The sequence below is a fragment of the Siniperca chuatsi genome, linkage group LG12 (assembly GCF_020085105.1).
Source record: "Siniperca chuatsi isolate FFG_IHB_CAS linkage group LG12, ASM2008510v1, whole genome shotgun sequence".
In the NCBI taxonomy this organism is placed as follows: domain Eukaryota; kingdom Metazoa; phylum Chordata; class Actinopteri; order Centrarchiformes; family Sinipercidae; genus Siniperca; species Siniperca chuatsi.
Genome location: NC_058053.1, coordinates 6,882,032 through 6,903,187, shown reverse-complemented (window position 1 = coordinate 6,903,187; position 21,156 = coordinate 6,882,032). Strand labels below are relative to the sequence as shown.

At 39.9% G+C, this 21,156-nt stretch overlaps 1 protein-coding gene across 10 annotated transcripts in view; it reads left to right on the top strand.

Moving 5' to 3' along the window:
* The window catches only part of adarb1b (adenosine deaminase RNA specific B1b), a 118,570-nt gene that overhangs the window by 20,479 nt on the left and 76,935 nt on the right, over positions 1-21,156 (top strand). For 2 of the 10 annotated variants that reach the window (XM_044216077.1, XM_044216083.1), the window contains exon 2: positions 7,071-7,109. The exons of 7 other annotated variants lie outside the window; for them this stretch is intronic. The gene's annotated coding sequence lies outside the window, so the exon portion shown is untranslated. Of the gene's footprint in view, positions 1-7,070; positions 7,110-21,156 lie in introns of those variants that run through there. One more of the 10 variants, XM_044216086.1, reaches the window with a different exon arrangement.

The following is a 21,156-nucleotide window of genomic DNA, read 5'->3' as shown; positions in this document are numbered from 1 at the left end:
AGCAGTAAAAAAGACCTGTTAATATTCATCAAAAGCATGTCACATTAAGGCTGGCTGCTACATTCACCAGCCCATATGAAGGAGGTGTCTGTATCCTGCAGAGGAGCTTTGCATCCTCACAGTTTGCTGCAGGCTACAGTGCAGCAGAGTATTGCAGACTCCAGTGGAATGCGTCAGCAAGCAGGCAGGCAGCGCTAGTGGTTTTTTGAAGGAAGATGTAGCAGTCCTATTACTCACCTCTGTAGCAGGGATAGTGCTGCGTTGTGCCTCCCAGGGGTTCTGTTCAATCATTGGCGCACACTTTATTACCTTGTTCTGTGGAGGTGTGCGTGCACTTGCTGCAGAACCCTCTGCTCTTAACTTGCGCAGGGATTTGCTTTTTGTATTTACAGTAGCATTTGTGCTGGTTGAGGTGCATTTTTGTAATGTATCAACCTCTAAAAATGCTCCTGTGTGTTTTAGATCAATCTGCCACAGGTATGCATGTCAGAACTCCATCCTTCTCTCCTCCTCCGACACCAGTGATGTGATGATGCTGCTGCAGCTTTCTTGCTGCAGTTGCCACAGATGTTGTTATGACCCCAGTGGACAAAACAGGTTTTCCCCTAATTATTTGAACAACATCTGGGCACAAGGCAGAGAGAAGGCGGAGGAGGGCGTTCGTCCTGGAGGGCGGTCGGCCGTAATCGAACCGTAAATAAGACATGGCTCAGGGGATGTTGGATGCTTGTGCAAGCAAGTGTGGGTTTGTGTGTGGGAGAGAGGCCATTTCAATAGAGTGCGTAGCAGGGCAGGGGGAGGGGAAGAGGTGGAATCTGCCATATGGATGAGAGAGAAAGACAAAGGAAGGAGAGGAGGAAGGAGAAAAGGGGGAGACTCAGCGGCCCACGTCAACTCACTTAATGCTCCCTGCTGGCCCCGGGGATGCTGACAGCACAGTTTTGTTGATTCATTCCCCCTCGCCAACTAGTTTCCTCGTCTTTTGCAGTCAGTCTCTATTCCTGTTGCCCTTGTGCTGCTCTATTTGTGATGCTCCCCGATCTGTCTCCTCGTACTCTTGTATGACCTTGTGAATCTGGAGTCTTCCCTGTCATATTGTCAGGTCTGTTGATGCATATGCCTAATGCCAAAGAGTGTCTGTGTCTTCAAAAAAAAAAGAATTAAAACTGTGTGCATTATGTAATCTTCCCCACAGGGTATGAGGTGAAGGGTAAAGCCAGTGTGCCACAGGGATAGGTTACAAAAAGCTGATGGATGGATGTGGTTGCTCAAAGTATGAAGTGTTCTTTCTTGCAGGCTGTGCTCCCACATTTAACACTGGAACTGGCTGGATTACATATATTCAAAAATCGCCACTGGGTCATTTTGACCTGCATATACTATAAATGTTTTTCCTGCAGGACAAAGGTGTGGCATAGCGAGTCCTCAAAATGTATTTGGTCAATGGAACGGTACAGGTACTATGAAAATGTGTCCCCATACTTTAATCAGTGTGCATTTTAGTTCCTGTGTTAGCGACACTTATTGTTTGCTTTGAAACACTCCAGCACAGTGTCATAGTAATATGGAATTAGGATGACATGAAATGTGCATGAATGTAGGGAGTCCAAGCATTGCAATAAGATCTGAGCATGTGGTGTCTGGTTTTGGAGAGGTGTCAGTATGCAGTGGGTAGCGTCTCTTTGTAGGCTATTAAATATTTGCACACCTTTTTAGCAAAGTATTTTATTTGGATGTAAAACATATTTGGTTATTTAGTGCAAAAAAATCTTGAATGAATTTGTGATATCTTGAAATCTTTTAATAACTGGTTTAAATCCTGGGCCCCTATGAACCTTGATGGTGCTGATACTTAAAAATACAAGATCTCTCTTTAATCCTAACTTTATTAATTTTCGGAGTCAATGAAAATTACGTTAAGCAATAATCTAATCTACTTGCCTGATTTCCTCGTCTCCATATCGTGTTTGCTTAGGATTCTGCATTCTCTATGTGTCAATTCAGTGAGCTCATGAGAAATCGCAGTATATGCTCTAGAAATGTAACTCTTAGTGTGTATGCCTTTTTGATCCAAATCTACATCCAGTACAGTATTGTAGTCTCCTGTCATTATCAAATTCTTATCATGTAGCCTTTTATCTTGCAACATATTAAAAATGTCTTTAGAGAAGAGTGGATCATCAGAATCAGATGCGTACAGATATATTAATAAAAATTCTAGACTATACATTAATATATCTTTTATAATTAATCAACCTGTGTGGTATTGTATCTTTAACCACAATATCTACCCCCCTTTCATACATTATCTTTACGCCTTTACAATTTGAATATCGATGTGAAAAGTATATCTCACCCCCCATTCTTTTTTCTACTTGATTTTATAAAGTTGAGTAAAATGAATTTCTTGTAGACAATATATAACATAATCTTGATCTCTACAATGTAAAAATGTCTCCCCCCTTTTTTTCTTTGTCAGCTAAATCATTACAATTGAAGCTTGAAGCTGTAACTCAGACATATTAGAACCTCAATAGATTCTCTAATTTCTTGATTCTTGAATAAAAAAATAATTATAACACAGATGTTTATGTCCACACAGGGAAATGGGAAGATGGAAAAAACAAACAAAAAGAAATAGCAGAAAACACATACAAAGGCAGGCTTCATAACCTTATATACCGAAAAATTTCAATGTTAATAAGATAACAAGCCTGGCAACATTAGTAAATGTGTTGAATAAACAGAAAGGGTACCAGGTGAGCTCAAAACCGTGTTTTAATCCAGGGACTAAAATCTGGATCCATATGCAGCTTATCATTCACAAACACTTGCCTTTTCGCCTCTTCTTTTATTATTATTTTGGTTTAAATGTGTGTTGCTTTTTTCTCTGTGTGTGGGCTAATTGTGAAGAAATAAAATGACTCTTGTGTGAAACAACTGAAGCTGTTATGTGAAAATGGCCGAACATGCTTGTGGGGAGACGAAGACTTTGACCCCATGGCAGTTTTCGTGTTAAACTTTCTAACACTGTGATGGAATAGCAGAGGTCACATGCCTACCAGCCTTTATTGAAGCTTCATATGTCGTCCGTTAAGGACGGTGGAAGATGAAATGCAGTTTGGTCTGCAGTTCACCAGCTTTTCAGCTATAATACCTTGATAATTGGGCTCTGCAGTTTACAGATGGCTTGAGTGCAATTCTATTTAAAGTGGGTGTGTGAAGAGCTGCAAAACAAGAAGCTGCTTTTTCTAAGGTCAGGTGTATTGTATTCTGGAGGACTCCAGACAAATTGATACAGTCGAAACTACCAAAGGCAGCTTACTTAATGGGAGCATTCATGTAGTAAACAAGAATTGGTTATGATAGTGCCATTGTTACATTTGGGGAGGCTTTTGGCCTTGCTGACTGAAAACTAGACTACCATCTGTAGAATAAAGACGAGCTATAACCTTTTACCACTTTGTTGTGGAGTTTTGATCATACCCTCTCTTCTTGTCTTGGCTCAGTAAATGCAGAACTAAAGCAAATGTTTTTAGGTTGGAGCAATCTGTTTGGATGGGCGGTCCAGAAAATTGTACGTGGGGAAATACAGTTATTATATACAGTACATGTAACACTGTTTCGTTATACTGTAACTATCTATTAGGAGATGGCAGCAGAGGAAAATCCCCTCTCAAGGCTATAAAGGCTTTTGATCCAGTTACCAGTTGTAGAGGGACGATAATGTGCAAAAACAGACAACTATAACCATTTTTCTTCTGAAGCCATTTGCTGAACATAATGTACGCCTTGACGCTAGAACAGTGGGAAAACAGGAAAAGATGTTAACATCACAGGATAACACATAAAAAATGTAGATGCTTTGCAGGTACACATACTTGTTCAAAGATAGTACAGTTAGTCACACGTAATAAACCAATGCCCTTAAAAATGTACAGCGAAGTTTCCAAACTTCCTATCATGCCTCATCTCATAACAGTAATGACAAGTGGTTACAATATGGTGATCGACATTTTTTCAGTCGGTCTACTACTGGGTCCATACAATCTCAATTTAAAGTCATCAGTTATATATATATATATATATAAAAGCCAACTACTAACTAACAGCAGGGCAAGAATCACAAACTTCGACCAAACTGCTGAAGCTCTGACAGCAGGTCAAAATAACACTGCTATCTTATAATCTTCACTTGTGGGATCTTGCTTAGCTCAGTTTTAGCAAGACCATTGTGTTGTCATTAGTTGCACTAAAGATACGTTTAGCTAAATAGCCAACGTTAGATGTTACTTACCAGTCTAAAAGAAACGGTGCGAGTTCAGCAGAGTTCAGAGTTCAGTTCAGCCAAGAGCTGTCTCCAGTGGTGGAAAGCCACGCCAATGTTTACTCCTGTTTTGTCTTTTGTATTGCTTCTTTTCTTTGCTGTGGAAGATGGTTTCTTGCCGGGAGCAGGTGGTTGGGATGCCGATAAAAGTCGCTTCCTAAGAGCTTCAGCCATCTCTGTGTTTCTTTGACACTAACCGGGTTATAGCATCTTTGGCTGTGATTGACAACGAGCCCTCAGAGCAGCTCTACTTCTTCGTCCTCTCATTTTGGTCTGAGGGCAGACGCTACAGTGACTCACTATCGCCTCCCGAGGTACAAGTGGTATTGCAACACAGGACGAGCCGGGGCTAGCTGGTTAGCATGCAAATTTCAATAGATATCTCTGCAACACAATACATAAACTTCTTTGACATAACGTCAGAACTGTTCATTCTTCACATTCTGCTGATAAGGTTAGTTCAATTTTTGAATATTTTCAACTAAAATTCTTGCCATATGTTACATATTGCCCCTTTAAAACAAGATCATGTGTTTCACCATTGGCCTCCAAGTTGAAACTAATGATGTAAATTTAACTTTCAAAACCAAGTAAGAAAGTAAAACTAAACAGAAACTGAAACTTTATTTGGTCCTTATTTAATTTTAGGTGAATTAATTAAAAATAGCAGCAGGTAAAACTCAGCAGCAGTCAGGAAGCAGGGAGACACACACGTAACAAACAGGTGACATTTCATAGGCCACATTTACCAGATCAGCAAGGTTTTGCAATATCAAGCATGTTTTATATGTGTACTAACTTATAAGATCCTGTCAAATATGTTTTCTGAATATTGGACTAAGCCCATTGAAACCCACTGATTTAATTCAAGTGGGCACCAGCCCTTCAGTGATTGAAGGCCACTTGCCCTGAAGAAAAAAAAGGGGAATGATATTTTCAGGGGACTTACTTTGTGTCACTGAGTATCAAGTGTTGCTGCAGCAACATCTCTCAGGGCTTTAAGAACTGCAAATTATGGCTCTGGCTACAAGCAAATCAGAGCTGGCTTTGGTATTTATACTTATACATGAGGCAAAGAAGCACTTGACATGCTTCCAAACACTGGTTTGGATTAACTGCACTCACGAGACATCGACTTTGATGACTGTCTGTTACTGATAGGGTTGGGTTCCGATAGCCCGTTCCATTTTGGATCCGGTGCCTGGTTGGCAAAAAACGTTCTCATAAAACCTTTCATTTCTCCTTGTTATTTTTTATTAGCAAAGACCAATGTTGAAAACACGCAGGTAACGTTAGCAGGCTTCTCATTTATAGCCGGCGCTGACCGTTGCTTTCGGCAGTTAAAATGACCAATGTCACCGGCGGTAGACTATATCAGCTGTAGCTAATTAATGTTAATTCCATAACAGCTGCACTGAAAGTTTTGGCTGGTGGTTAATGTGCTCTCTCCTACTGTACTCTGCCAAAGATTATCTGTGAGTGAAAAGACACATCGTGGCAACTCTTTTATATAGACGTGGCAGGTTAAATACAGGAGAGTCCCTGTTAAACTTTTTATGCATAACAAATCAATATGTTGTACTGGAGTTAACCATAACCATCAATCATAGTTCTGAATCAGGAACTCCATTATCTGGAATGTAGTTTATGAAAATCAGTTGTAAAAGTCAGCATGTGACAGCTGTTATTTCACTGTGTCAGATCAATCAATAACAAACAACAATTTCATATAGTCACATGAATTGATAATTCAAGACTCTTCAAGGTAGACAGTGTAGTCGAAAATGTTTAAGGAAAGAGAAAAATGTGGCTTTGAGAAGTGTGTGACCTGTTTTTCAATTCATTTTGATGGGCTTGCATTCCTGATGCTCACACTGGTCTGCTACCTTGCTGTGTGCGAGCTCTCAGAATTAGAAACTTGATCTGCAGAGGAGTCCTGGTCAGTGTCTTCAGTTCCCTGCATGCTTGAATGTCTTGAGTTGGCTGGGCTGAGAATGGGTAATCCCTCCAGAATTTTGGAATTAATCTGTAGCTGATATCCAGCTCATCCACTGCTCATGTAGAGTCAAGTTCCTTATAGAAAGTGTCTCCTACACTGCCAGCTGCTTATATTTCAAGTGTTAGAAATTATGGTAGCTACAATAGAATGGCTGAGGAAGTTGTTTTTTTAAAAATCAGACATTTTAAACAATTCAGAATTTGTGTTGATCGTCACTAGACTATGTGAAAAGAATATTAAATAATACAGGTAACGCTTTAATGTGATGCAATATGTTAAAGGGAGTATAAAGTGGAAAAATATTTTCAGTGAAAATAGCAGTTTGGAGTCTGGTAAGATGGTTGCTTTTTAAAGGTTTAGATGAGGAGTATCAGCCATAGCCTGATAATCAGACTGGATAGCCATTTCATTTCACTTTATTAATTTGGTCTGCAATGATATAAAAACAAGTTGTCCCAAAAGAAAACTAATGCTTTCCCGACGGTGTGTTATGGTATGCGCTGGTGGAATATTAATTTAGATCTCAGGGCTAATTTATTCCCAACTTTAGTTTTTGTCTTTAGATACAGTGATGTTAACTGTCGCAGGCACTGCTGGGGTTTCTGTTTGAGCGTACTGTTTCATATTTACCTCCTGCAGACTGCTGTTGTGTTGTATAGGAGAGATGGGTTCATAGCAGAGTAAATAAGGATTCTTTGACTAGAGTTTAAATGACAAACTAAAGCTGTTTCCCCCTGCTTGCAGGATTGTGGGGCTTTAAAGAGGACAGCGTTGACAAAGTTGGTGAGTTCAAAACACAGTAGTTCAGTTGGAAGCAGGGCAGTCTTTTGGGGCTGCTTGAACGATTAATGGAGGACACATGCTTAATTTTCTTTATGTTTTCCCTCCCTATTAATTACTTGTTGGTACTAATAGTGCCTATTCAAAAGTATTAATTACATTTAAATTTTTATTTTTTAATGTAAATTTTAAAATAACCTGATGGATATGAAGACATTTACATCGACATACAGCCCTATATGGAAGCCGAAACAATAAAGGGAACAACCAAAAATAAAAAGAAATGCCATTAAGACAACAGAAATCTGCAAGCCCATCAAAAGGGCTTTTGTAATGTCAGATACAGCTCATGCGAGGCTGTGGTCTGCCTTCCTGTAACTGGTTTTATGTGCATCATGCTGGGGAATTTCTTGTCTGTTACAAAAAACACCTCCTGTGTTTTGGCAAAGTACATGTCGGGGAACAGTGAGTTATTTAGCTACAGCATTGTTAATAGTCTATCACTTTATCACCTACTAAATGTTAATCCTAAACTGTGCTTTTCTTCTCTATGCATGCGTGATATTTAAAATTGAATTTAATATCAAATTTCTTTCTTTTTATTTTTTTTTTAAGGGGAAACACTACTGCGGCCTGGCAAGCCCAAACGCACGTTTCCCCCACCCACTAAATTACACTTTATGAAGAGAATTCCTTGGCATTCATCAAATTTGGTGTTGACTCATTGTACAATCACTTGGAAGTACGCTCATCAGCCTTGAGGGCATTGCTGTCTGTTTGAGAATGGCATGCTGTAAATCAAATACTTGTATCTAGAAGTCAGTTCAACTGAAGTTTTAGCGACAGTTGAACTGGAGCCATTTGTCATCCATTTGAGCCTTGAGTCTTCATTGCTCAACTTGAACCAACTGTGGAGTTAGAGTGACCTTTTTACATGGAGGATGACTCCTATTATAGATGTCAAGGGCATAGCGTTCTAACTTAACCTGCGCCTCCGGCAGGCATCACTCACCTTGGTCTTCCCATGTTTTCCATTTGTCTGTTTCAACAGTTCACCATCATGACTGCATGCGGTTCTGGAGGACAGACCTTGCTTTTCAATACCACAGCCACAGATTTGTAAAAGATGTTTTTTGTGAGATGGATTTTAGGATTTAAAGCCAAAAATTAAGACAGAATTTCCTCTAAAATGCATTGTCATCCACATTGGTGAATTGAAATTCTACCATCGTATAATTCATTCACGTGCAGTCCACTGATTTGTTTATACCCTTGTGCAAACCTTTGTGAATCAGGATCGTTCTTGTTTGGATGCACACACAAGGAAATGCCCAAATAATCATGTATATGAGCAGTAAAGTGTGCAAACCAACTACTTGTGCAAAGTATACATCAGAATACAGAAAAAAATGTACACCTATTATAACAGTGCATAGGAGGGATTACATCACTCAGGTCAGAGGTATCCCCCAGGACAAGCTGGAGAATGTTGCAAAGGAAAAGGTCATGTTGGCTGCCCTGCTTCTGTACGACCATGACAAGGATGAACTACTGCTGCAAATTTTTTAGCTTACTAACTTTTCGTGGAAACAATGGGAAGACGGGCCCAGACAAACTTAGAGCCTGGCAGAGAAAGTGTGTCACTCGCAGCCTCTCGTCTGTGCGCACGAATGTGTGAGGCACATTGACATTCTTATATTAATTAGATAATGAAATGCTCTCGCCATGACATTTTGTGACATGTTGGAAGTAGCTCTTAATAAACATGGATTTTTTTTTCCTCCACAAAGTCAATACACAGAGTTTTGTATTTGCAAACTACTTTAGACTTTTGGCATGTCGTTCACATTGTTTTTCCAGACCTCTGACACATGTCTGAATGGAGTTAAGTTCTGCTGTATTGGTGAAAAGACCACAGAGAATGAAATATTTATCTCGGTGACGCTGGCTGAGGTCTGACTCGTGCCCACAGCTCAATGACTCTTCTAATATTAATTTTCCCTGAACTCGTCTGTAGTCTGTGGGCAGCTTACAGGAGCACAGACAATGCAGACAGCTTTTATGATTTATGAGGCCAATGTTTGATCACTCTATGGCAGAGATAAATGGTATTGTGGTTAGTCAACCAATGAACTGGGCCTCGTCTGTGTGTGTGTGTGTGTGTGTTGAGGCAACATTTAGAGAAAACCCAGTTTCATTGAAGTTTGGCATTGTTACCACTGCTGTAAGGGTGACAGAAAAAGCACATTATGCCTTTTTTCTCTTATATACAACCAGAAACTCTGTTCCATTAAGGGCGTTATCAGACCTATAGTTTGTTTGCTCTGGTCTGAATCTGTGGATGCATTTGTGAACTTGCTGCGTTTTCCCCTTGGTTTGGTTTCTTTTCACACAGAAAAGAAGTTCAAGCAAACAAAATGCATCATTAAAAGCCATGTGAGAACGATCGCTCAGCTCATTGGTTAGATGTGTCTGGGGGCGGGAGTGAGAAAGTAAACACAGGAAGAAGGTCCCGAAGAATGTCCTATTTGCCCAAATACCAAGAAGCGTACTTCGTTACTAGTCCAGGTCAGACCTTGATTGATTCTAGAAACTGTCATTTTTCTCTGTATCTCCGTATGCAAAGCACACCTGACTACGGGAGCCAGAATCCGAACAGAGACCACCGCCTCCGACCACCTATATTTATTATTTGTCTTACCTCTGTTTGGGGGATAATCATGCTCTAAGTTTTGGGGGCTTTTGAGATATAAACAGGAAGTATTATGTGGCCATGGAGTCAGTTAGTTAACTGTGGGCTCCATCAGGGGCAGCGTGGTTTTTTTAGTCTATATTTGTTTACATTTTAGCAAATTTGCACCATTAATTGGTGAGTTATGACTCCAAGAAGAAGGAGTATGATTTTTGACGCAGAGTGCGGAAATTGGGCACTAATAGTTTTAAAGTACCTTATTTGCCTCTATGAGCTGTGTGTCACAGCAACTGATCCAGCATCAACTGCTCACTATGACGATAAGCGAGCCAAATCAATGGGCCAAACTGAAATAACTAGAACACAAACTGTTTCTAGAACAGAATCAGTATCTTTGCCTCACATTTCTCCCTCCGCTTCAACTCTCCTGCGCCCCACAGTTTGAAAACCTCTACGCCAACGGGTCTCAGTGCAGTTGTTCAGGTCCCCACCTGAGTACGATTGCTGGGTTCAAATCTGCCCAAACAAATCGTACCAACGGTGTAATCAAACCAGAGTACAATTCAACAGGGCTAAGCGACGCAGGTTTGAAAACGCCCTAAGACTTTTTCAAACCTGCAAGACAAGCTCTTGTCTAATGTAAGATGATATACAGTAGAGGAAAGACTCACGCTCTGCTGTGAAATAAAGAGCTTGTCAGGCAAGAAAAAAAAAGACACCGCAGGGTTGATTTCACAATTGCAAATCACAGCGGTTGCAATATTTTATGCCGCCACGTGTTGTCAGTTCAGTGGGGTATTTATAGTAGTAGGACTGATGATGTAAATAAGCACAGCTGCAGTTCAGTTAATTTGTATGCAATGCTACTAATTAAGACCTAATAGAGGACCGTATTAAATGTGTCCCCAATAGGAGGTGTGTTTTCTGGCACTAAACTCTAAATATTAGTTGGGGAAAAAACAATGAATCTATTTGGATGTTTCAATCATTATTCAATTAAACAGAGCTGCTGTAAGCTGCAAAATATCTAAAAAACACAGTTTCCTTTGCTGCAGTGGTCAATCTGCCATTATAAATCAGGTGTGGTGGCCATTTGTATACATTTTTATTCCCTCCTATTGCAAAGGAACCACCCACAGTACATTGGAGTAATGCTGTTTTTAGCGTTGCCGCTTTTCTGTTATTTTGCTAGCACAAAACTTCTGTGTGGCTTCATAGTTTTTACTGACACTTAAAAAGATAAATGTGTATTTTTTTTAAACTTTTAATTAAATGGTTTTCATTACATAAAGTGCAACACACACCTGCTGGAGTGTGGAGTGATGTGTAATTTGAATCATCAGAAAAGTGATGCCCATAGTGCACTCTGGACGCATCATACAGACAGAAGAAGTAGTCAAGGTACAGTAGCCGGGATGTGCTGAATGTGATGAGTAAAATGAAGGAATACAGTTAATTTTCTTACACCAGTCAGTTGTGTGTCCTTATGGAAACCCAACCACTTTCAGTTTACAGTACAGAGTACATAAGGGCAGGGATATTGCAAAGCAAAAGTCTGGGATGATGACTGGTTTAAAAAATGTGGAGAGAGCAGTCAAAAAGCAATTGTAAATTCAAATGAAAACGTTGTTCCCGCATGTCGGTTGGTTTGGTTATTTTGGCCCTAAACAGATGAAAGTTGTGGAATTTCCCAAATACATGTCTCGACATAAGTACTGTAACGGCTAACATAGACTAAATGGTTCGCACTACGTAAATGGTCCAGAACGAGAGGGCCATTTCTAATGTTTTTTGTTTCTTTTCTTTTTGGAAAAACAGGAAAATGAAGCGATCCAATGCTCTGCTATTGGAAGGTGCAGTAATATTTAAATACTTAGTTACTGTCTTACGATAACTTTTAATACAAATTCATACATTACTGTACATGCATTTGTGTTGCAGGCGAGGCGTACATCCAAGAGCTCCATTTGATATTCTGTTTTTATTACCCTCTTAATTATGCCACTTGTAATGGCTCAGCAAGAAACAATAGACAGCCAAGTGTAGCTTAATTTGAATTGTCCTCTGAGAGTCTCATTTACCCGGACATAGCCTATAGACTTGGGCTCATGATTCCCTGCAGCCTAATCCAAACAGCTACAGTTTATTGATACTGTTAACGGCCATGTTAAACTTGTTCTTTCATGGAGCTGAGAGCAGAAATGTTACTTTGAAGCACATATTTAAGTTCTATATGTGAATGGCTCCTGGCTGAGGGTGTACAGTGCATTTCACTAATTGATATTAATTGATTTAATTATCATGTTTGTGTTTACACTCAAGGCACTACACATAGTTGGATAGTAATTCCAATGTAATGGCTGTCCCTGTGTCACAGCCCCACAGATGGGGAACATGCCTTGATTATGGTTGCTGGACATAAATGACATGGAGCGTTTGGCGCTGCCATGGTGTGTTTTTCCTCTGAGGGCTCTGTCACTTGCAGCCTCTCTTCTCCTTGCCTCTTTTGTGTTCCAACTTTCATCTTAGGTTATATTGTGGTCACGTCGCAGCATGACACAGCAGTGAGTCATGATTTTTTTTTTAAATTGAACAAAATTGTGTGCCTTTCTTTTCATTAGTTTTGACGTGTTATTTTATTGATCATATTTTAATTAAACCTGTGGGGACTGATAGCTATTTTCTACCACTCTGTCCTGGCATTTTTACAATTACACCGATTGGCCCAAGGGTTTTCTCCATTGTGTTTCCATGTGTCACAAGTGATATCTCTGACATGGTTGACTGGACTTTGGAGGAATGATGCATTTTATCATTGTATGTTGGGATTCACAAAAGCCTGTGGCCATAATAGGAGAAGTGTTTTAAACATTCTTATACCATGTGCATGCTCTTTTCCAGCAACTCCCTTCATACAATAATGCACTTTTACTGCGTATTTTTCCTTCTTCTAAATGTTCCTCTGTAGCAGTTAGCGTAAAGTGTTGGCACCAAAGCATTGCTGATTGACCTTGAGACTCTAACCACTGGTTATTTGCCTGCTTTACTTACATTTATTTACTTATTACTTTCACTGAACTTTGAAGAGCATTGTAATTAGAGGCTTAAGTTTGTATCATTTTCAGAGCCAGAATTACCAGGCCTAGTTGTGTCAGATCACAAGCCGCTTATGTACCTTGGTTCCTATTTTCAATGCACCGTTTCAGTGTCATAAACAAACATTGAGCTTGAGTGTCTCCATCCAGATGACTTAAATCATTTCCATTGACTGTTTTACAAAAGCTTATTTAGTTTCACAAACAGCCACCAATTTTACTCTGCTTTTAGCTACACTTTATGGCAAGGGATGAAAATGAGTGCACATATGGTACATCAACCATAACGATGACAACAAACAAAAATGTGGCTGCTAGGGAATGACTAAATTCTCAGGACTCAGGCAGAGGGGCCTCCGTTTCACAGATTTGTTTATCTATGCACGTACAGTATGGCAGTGAAATACTTGCTAAATAGTATCAGTAATATTATTAGTAATAATATTAGTAGAACTTTGAAACCTTATGTCCCAGGGAGCTAAATAGTTTTTAAGTTAACTGTAACTTCTACTATTTCTTTTTCATAAGAAAAAAGTAATTATGTCTCACAGTTTGCCTTCATATTTGCATTGTCGTAGCTCCCTTTGATCTTGTTCTGCATTGAAAATGGAACATGCCACATGGGCATCCAAGGTAAGAAGTCATGTGACCTGCTTCAGCCGGGCCTGGCAGCTCCTAGAGGGGTTGGAGGAAACACGTTTTGCTTCGAAAAATGGGTGACATTCCCCTTTAAGCTATTGAATCATCAACACTCATTGCTGAATCACTGAGTTCCCATTCATGGGTAGCAAAATATAGCTGAGTAGAGTACCGCACTCAGTTACAGAATTGTAATTCGGTACCACAATGGATTAGATATAGAAAATCTTCCCTCAGCAGCTGGTGACTCTGATATGCTGCAAATTATACTGTTAAAAATGCACACACACGCACACAGAGGCAAACACTTAAGCACACTGAACAAGGAAAGCTTTCTCTGCTATGTGAATGAGTAGCTATGGCTGAATGGTTGAGTGTGTCCTCTGTCTCTGTGAGGTCGACAGCCCAGGGAAGATTAGGAGGAAGCACATCAAATGAATGAGAAAGGAAGAAAGAAGGGAGGAGAGGGAGAAAAAAGCTGATGGCTCAGGAAAACTCGCTGCATTACACTTGCTTTAAGGGAATTATCTCTGTGAGAATTCTGCAGGGTCTGAGAGTGGACACGAGCGTACACACATAAAATATCTCCAGGCTTAAATCTCTCATTAAATCTACATCATTCTGATCAGCTCCGCCCATTTGTAGTTGTTCCTCGTACTTCCTGTTTTTATTTCTTCTCCACCCCCTTTACCCATAGTGCACATTCATGTTTATTTTTGTAAATGTGTTTCTGCATTATTCATTACTAGCCATGGTCTCGCCTTTGGCATACCCCATGGGTGGCCCACATACACAGGTTATAATCTTACCCTGTCACCTGCAAAACGCTGTATTTTTCTATTTTGTGTCCTGACACATTTTGGAAAAACATTTGTATAGCTATTGCTGCAAGCCGGAGAGCAAACAGTTTTGTGACCGCAGTGAAAATGCACTCTCGTGCCAATAATGACGTTAAAGTACACCCTCTCGTGTAATATTGCTTAATTAAAGCCGTTAATGATGACAAAGGGTCTGTTGTTGACTGGGTGCAGGACCCTAGTCAAGAGAGTCTGTGTCACTAACTGGTGGCCAACGCAGTTGGCAAGGAAGTCGAGGGTGGGGCTGGTCGTAAATGGAAGCTGTTTTAAAACAGTCCAGTCTCCCAGACATGCGTCACCACAGCCAGGCCACAACACAGCTCCCTGCTCCCTTTTCCCTTACTGGTTTCCATATGTTCAGTTGGCACCATGCTCTACACTCTCATACAGCTCCCTGTTTTGCATGTAGATGGCAAAAAAAAAAAAAAAAACCCACCTCATTGCCTTGAGTATCTTAACAATTTTTTTCAGAATCAGAATAATCAGTCACTTGATTTGCCACAATCAGCTTTCAACAACATGTGGAAACTTTTTTAAAATCTAAGATACTACTACTATGCTAGCTTGGCTCTAGGGATGATGACCTTGGTCTGTCGGTCAGTTGGTTGATCCATACTGAAATAAATCTCAACTACTGTTGGATGGATTGCCATGAAATTTGGTACACACATTCAGGTCCTCCTCAGGATGAATTGTAACAACTTTGGTGATACCTTAACTTTTCATCTAGCGGTATCATCAGGTCCAACACTAAAACTAATGACATTCCCATCAGCCTCAGCTTTACTTTGTGTTTAGTCCTAATTAACAAATATTGGCATACTAACACATTAAACTAAGATGGTGAACTTGGTAAACATTATACTTGCTAAACATTAGCAAGTTGTCATTGTGAGTAGGGGTGGGACGATACAGGTACCTCACGATTCAATTCTGTGGCAATATGTGGTCCACGATATGATAATATCACGATTCGCGATATCTACGATATTGAATATATTGGAAAAAATTTCATCAACGATATATCACGATATATGTGACTGAAAAGAAAAAGAAGGAATAAGGAAATAAGGAAATTTTATGCATTTATTAATGCCAACATTTCCAACATTGTGCAAAGAAATATGCATTTGCATAACTCACTGCCTCCTGGTCTTAAATGTAAACACTGTACATCTAGACAGATAAAAGTGCATGAACATTACAAAACAACATGAACATTAACATGTGTAAACCATAATACTGAAACGTACTGAGCGCACCCTCCACTTTGGCTCTGGTATCTGCATTGAATGCAGGGATGACTTTGTCTGTAAAGTGCCGACGACTCGGTATCTCGTATCTCGGTTCCAGTGTTGTCAACATTCTGCAAAATCCATCATTCTCGACCACGCTGTAAGGGCGAAGGTCCTTGCAAATAAATTCGCGATGGACTTAGTGATACTCTGTGCCCTCGGCGACCCAAAGGGGAGCTTTGCTTTGAACGCAGTAGTGATTGTCGGCTGACTTGGTTTACCCTCATTATCACCTGAGAGTAGTTCACCGTGATAGCGAACGAGGTGCATTTGCAGATTCGTAGTGTTGCAGTTATATTTTATCTTTGCAAAGCAGTTCTTGCAGATTGCATAGTTTTTATCCAGTGCCTTTCCGTCGACTGTCTCAGTAAAACCCAAGTGTCTCCACACTTTAGAGTGGAAACTAGCGGGTGGGTCTTTGATTAGTTTTTATTGTTTTCCGCCATTCTTCTCGCTTCTCTTTTTCTGCAATTCTCTGTTGTTTAGTTAACTTGTGTTCTTCACCGGCCGCTGTTTGTGCCACTTTACCCCTATTTACTCGAACAGCGCCCCCAAAACAGAATGGTAGATATTGGGTAGTGACAGTGACAATGACAACGGGTAAATTAATCATTTTGTGTTGTAATAAAATATCGATATTGGGCGTTAGTGTATCGATTATTTATTGCGACAGAGAGCACAACAATATATTGCAATATCGATTTTTTTTCCCACCCCTAATTGTGAGCATGTTAGCATGCAGATGTTAGCCTTTAACTCAAGGCACCGCAGTGCCTAAGTACAGCCTCACAGAGCCGCTAGCATGGCTGTAGACTCTTAGTCTTGTTATCATATTTACCTTAACCAGTAATGGAAGTATAGTATGTTTGGTCAATAGCAAAATCCAGCAGCCAGACTGAGCCACAATTTGTCAGCTACTTCACTGAAGTATACCTACTGTCTGTTGTTAGAGAATGTGCCCTACTAGTGTTGGTTGGGATGGTCCAGGTAGGGATAGGATTGAAATGATATCATTATTGTTACTGTGGTTGTAGATTTTTTAAATCATGTGGTTTTCATTAGCTTTACGTCATTCTTAAATTTTTCCATATCTGTGTTTATATCTGCCTTGTGGAGTAGCTTGCATATGGAAAGTGAAGATTCATTCCTTGTTTGTTCAGTCACAAAAAATAAGTTTTTAGAATCAGCATTGTCAGGTTGTCCCTGTTGGGGAAAAAAACAAAACACCAAACTGTGTCCTCTACTCTGACATTTGTGCTGACTTATAGCTTTAGTAAACAGTTCAATCCCAACTGATGCTCTCGGCATTTGGCAGCCACCCAAAGTTGAGCATTTAGAAAAGCCATTGACAATAAAAATAACTTCTGTGCATTTGTGATTTAGTATATCAAAGGCAAAAGGTATATCTTGCCTCATTTACGTGGACGTGGGTGGAAAACAAGTAAGAATACAACTCCTGGAGGGTGCTGAGGTCATGCTCACAACAGTAGATGTACCCAGACCTTCATACTGTATGAGCCCATAAATCAGTATTCTTATGCACAGACTCTTAAAAATATTTGTTTGAAGTTGGAATTATATACAATTGTGCAAATATAGACACTTGATGTTCTGCACAGAGAAAGAAAAGTGTCCTCTAAGTAGTGTTACAGCTTGAATGCATTATGCAAGCATTATTTCTCAGTCTGCTGCACAGAACTCTGTAGCTTCACTGCTTACGGTATAGCTCTCCTCTTGCCCTGTCCTTTTCTGACTGTCGAATTGAGAAGTGACCCTGTCTCCGCTCTCTGGATAACTGACTTAGCTCACCTGTTCAGCACAAAGTTTACTCAGCAAATATCCAGCTTGAGCTACTCCGTTCACTGCTGTCACACAACTTTAAAAATACAGTTTGATGGGTTTTCATAGTGACATGAGTAATGTACACTCTCGAGGGTTGTGTCATCTGGAAAAAGTGATGACAGTGAATGAAATGTGACTAAATAAAAGCCATTCTAAAGGGATTTCAGCCCTTCAACATTCGATGTGTTTGTATTGTACAGAATGAATGGCCGGACTTTAAATAAGGTTAAAGTAAATCATCGAGTCATTCGAAATATTAAAGTTTTTGATGTACAGACTAACGGGCGGGTGGATGGATGGATTCAAACTTTTCCCTGTTACCTTGCTTTAAGCACATTATCTTTGTATTCTTGGTTTTGTTCATTATGAAGTTCATGTTTTCTCAGACACACTCAAAGATTAAGCCCAGATTTCAACCTAATAGGTCTGTTTTATATTTAATTTAGGTCAGGACCGCATTTGTCTGTGTTTACATGTGTTACTGGTGCAGGAAGAGCGAGTGCTAAACCCTCCAGGCCACAGAGGATGTTGACTAACTGAACCCATCTGTTGTATTTACTAAGTGTACACCATGCTAAACAGAAACGTGTTCACTTTGAGTCTGAACAAATTTCAATATTTAAATTTCAAAGTGAAAGTACAAGTTCACTGCTTGGGCTTTTACCTGTCATAGAGTGGCATTGTTTTTAGCCGTGCTAGCAGCTTCAGAGATGGGAATGTCAGTCGGTTGGTACGCCACTTTGGTCAAGACTGAAATATCTGTTGATGGATTGCCATTAAATTTAATACAGAAATTCAGGAACCCTAGAGGATGAATCCTCAGAACTTTGGTGATCCCTTGACTTGTCCTTTAGCACCATTATTTTTTGAGGGAAATGTCTCAACAACTGTTGGATTGATTGCTATGAAATTAGGTATAGACATTCGTGTCCTCTTCAGGATGATTTGAGATAACTTTGGTGGTCCCTTAACTTTTCCTCAAGCACCATCATCAGGTCAACGTTTTCATTTGTCCAATACTTTGGTTTATGACCAATGCCTGCAAAACTAATGACATTACTGTCAGCCTCAGCTGTACTTTGTGTTTAGCGGTAATTAGCAAAATGTTAGCATGCTAACATGCTAAACTAAGATGGTGACCATGGTAAACACCTACTAAACATCAGCATGTTAGCATTGTCATTGTGAACATGTTGCTATACTGCCATTAACATTTAGCTCAAAGCACCGCTGTGCCTAAGTACACCCTCACAGACCTGCCAACATGGCAATAGTGTCTTAGTCTTGTTCTAAGTTAAACTGATAATGTTGAAGATTGTTGTTTTTCTTCATTTAACAGTGTCATCATCACATTGATGTGACTGGACTGGCAAAAGCACCAAAAACAAACTTATTTGAGAAATGATGCAGTAATAAAGAACAACTTGTTATAAATGACCACTTTCACATTTACATGTCTTTTACATCAAATCATCTGCAGTGTTTATCTCTAAATTAACTTGTTTGTATTACACAAGGATGGAGTGCACATCTCAGTCACTTACTTATCTGGAGTGGAGTTATATGGGTGTGTGTGTGTGTGTGTGTTCGTGCCTCACTACCAGCTAACTGTTGCCTATAGTGTAGCATACAGTCACGACTCAAATAAATTAAAACCGCAGAGCCTGCAGACTCTGCAGTGAACACAGAGGGGCTCAATCACAGCACATACCAGACTAGTGGTGTCCAGATATTTTTGAAAAGTTTATGGCCTGGACTGAAAGCAAAATACATGGGTCTTGTTCATGCCATTAGCAGTTAACAGTTATACATGTACACTCACGCACAGATACACACAGTTTGCCCACAGTGACACCATGGGGTCACAATGTATGTGATGGAGTCAGTCAACCAAGAGTGACCTCTTTTCATGCAGCCGCTCTGTTTAGTCCCCTTCTAATGAGTGGTTGTGACTCATAATCTATACTGTGTACTAAAGCCGGAGGGTTGATGAGCCTGATGGTGTGTCTGTGCGTTTGTGTGTGTACAGTATGTGTAGCTCGTGTCAGATTGAGTTATGCAAAGTGGCTCTCAGACATGATTTGTCTTGATTGGTTGACAATTATTTATGAAGTCTCTTTGTTTCTCTTTTGTTGTAATGTCAAGAAATCTTCTTTAATATTGAGGTGTCCCACCAGGTGTGACAAACTGTTGTGCTTTAAAGAACAACATTAGCCACCATAAGCTACTGGTCACACCAGACCAAGTAAGGATATAGCGGCAAAACCCCTTACGGGCCGTCCACACATAGAATGATAACTTTAACAGTAAGTATAACGATAACTATGTGAGCATCCACACTGATGAATGGTAACGTTCTGTAAACAGTGGCCCCAAGCATGTGCTTCACGCTCCAGCTGTGTCACTGACTGGTAATGCTAGATAGCGTATCAGCTGGGCTGTATACTGCGGGAGGGAGAGCCCAGAGTGCGTCCTGCAGCTTCAGCGTCTCCTCATTCCGTTAGTAATAACAGCAAAACACTCACCTGTGATTGCGAGGGTGAGCCCGATTGCATCCCAGATGCCCTTCTTCTTGATAGCATCTTTATAAACACTGTTTGTTTTATCAAACAGGGGTGGGGTTTTTGGAACCTCAATGATGAGTCTCTCCGCAATGCCATCTGCCATGTTGAACGTGACTCCCTGTAAATTTGGATGAATTTTGATTGGCTGTCAGTGTTTCTATCGTTCCTCAAATCGCTCTGAAAGTGATCCCAACGATATCGTTCGCCACTGTCGTTAACGTAATAGTTGTGGTGTGGACTCCGCAAACAACTTGATGAAATTATATATTTATAGTTATTGTTATAGTTATCGTTCTTGGTGTGGGCAGCCCTTAAGTGATTTGAATTTAGCAAGCGTGGGATCTATTGCTTTTGAGTTAAAAAATCAGTTTCTCTTTAAGATTAATCATGAAAAGGAACCTTTTGATAGTTTTCACTTTGTTATCAATCATTTTAATGGTTTATGTTGTGTTCCATGGTTGGCCTTACTAGCCTTATTTGCAATAGTAATGTTTAAACGATTTATCGTTCATCCAAACGTTTGACTATTGGCCCTAAATATTGTTAATGCCTTCTTTTGCCATTTATTCAAGGATCAGCAGAAACTGAACATACTGTAGCTCCTTCTGGGGGTTGGGCTGAAATGTGTCTTTTGCTGCCTTGTGCACTGGCAAGATGCACAAAGCTGTCAACAGAGGTGTCAAAAGAGTCAAAAGTTTTTTTTTTTGAGTAAGCAAGAAAAGCAGATGGGTAAGGAAAAAGAAAGGATGTGGGTAGACAGTCAGGAAGGAGAGTGTTTAAAAACATGCATTAGAGTTTTAAATCTCTCATTTACTTTAGCCTCAGGAAGGTTCATTCTTGTAAAATAAAAAATACTTGGCTTAGTACTTTGTTGTTCTTAAAGTATTTCATTATGACTCTCGCTTGACACATCAAATTTCAAACTAGTGTTGCGTCAGTATTGCGTTCATATCACATTTTGACATTAACAGGGCAGCTTTGATCACATGCCTTTAATTCAAAGGTCGGAGGGGTTTATCCTGCTACATTTCTCTCAAAAACTTTATTAACCCGGGAAGGTTTGCTG